At 42.9% G+C, this 989-nt stretch overlaps 1 non-coding gene across 1 annotated transcript; it reads right to left on the reverse strand.

Annotated features, from left to right (window-relative positions):
* Positions 1 to 433: 433 nt before the first annotated feature.
* On the reverse strand, positions 434 to 540 carry LOC141635414 (small nucleolar RNA R71). Its single transcript, XR_012540106.1, has one exon. It is a non-coding gene; the product is annotated as a small nucleolar RNA R71 (small nucleolar RNA).
* Between the last annotated feature and the right edge of the window lie 449 nt (positions 541 to 989).

Here is a 989-nt window from a genome sequence, read left to right on the forward strand (position 1 = left end):
CATTGCAGAAAATCAGTCTTTAGAGGAAGACACATCTACTTCTGCCCCTACTACGATCATGGCCACATTAGCAAGCCATTCAGAACCCACCCTTGCATCTATTCCTAAGGGATTCAAGTTGCCAACCACCGATGATGGTACCTTTAAGATCCGTCCGTTCTATATTAACCTGGTAGAGCAAAACATGTTTGGAGGAGGAGCTACTGAAGATCCTGCCAAACATATGGAGAAGTTCGTTACATATTGTTGCTCCATCCCTTTGACTGCCTGGGTAACGCAGGACCAAGTAAAAAAAGTTCTATTCCCTTTTTCTCTGCGAGATGGTGCTGCAGAGTGGTTGCGTGATTTGGACATGGAAGCTAATGCTATTAAAGACTGGAATACACTCGCTCTTGCCTTCTACAAGAGGTATTTTCCGCCATATAAGACAAATACTCTTAGAAGCCAAATCACGAGTTTTAAACAAAGCCCTACAGAAAACTTTAATGAGGCATGGGTTCGCTTCAAAAGACTAGTCCGCTCCGTTCCTCATCATGGTTTCCATATCTGGTTTTTATGCAATCAGTTTTATAATGGGATGTACGACGATCATATAGCCTTGCTTGATTCTTCTGCAAGTGGGAGGTTTCAAAACAACACTACTGACGCTAATGCTTGGAAATTGATTGATGATATAGCTACTCACACTACTGAGTATGGTAACCCCAGAGGTAGTACGAGAGGGGGTAGTTCAGATGGAGCCATTGCAGCCAAATTAGATGCATTAACTGCTCAACTTACCGAATGGAAGACATCCTAATCTTTGGGAAACCAGCAGACAGTTCATGCCATGGTCCAACAGGAAACACCTTGTGAATGATGTGGTATTACGGGGCATAGTGCAGCTGAATGTATGAGTACGATAGAGCAGGTCCATGCTTTTCAATCTTTTAAGCAAGGTACACCGTACTCCAACTTTTATAATGAAAGGACAAGGGAGCATCCAAATT

This window comes from Silene latifolia, chromosome Y, assembly GCF_048544455.1.
Source record: "Silene latifolia isolate original U9 population chromosome Y, ASM4854445v1, whole genome shotgun sequence".
NCBI lineage: Eukaryota > Viridiplantae > Streptophyta > Magnoliopsida > Caryophyllales > Caryophyllaceae > Silene > Silene latifolia.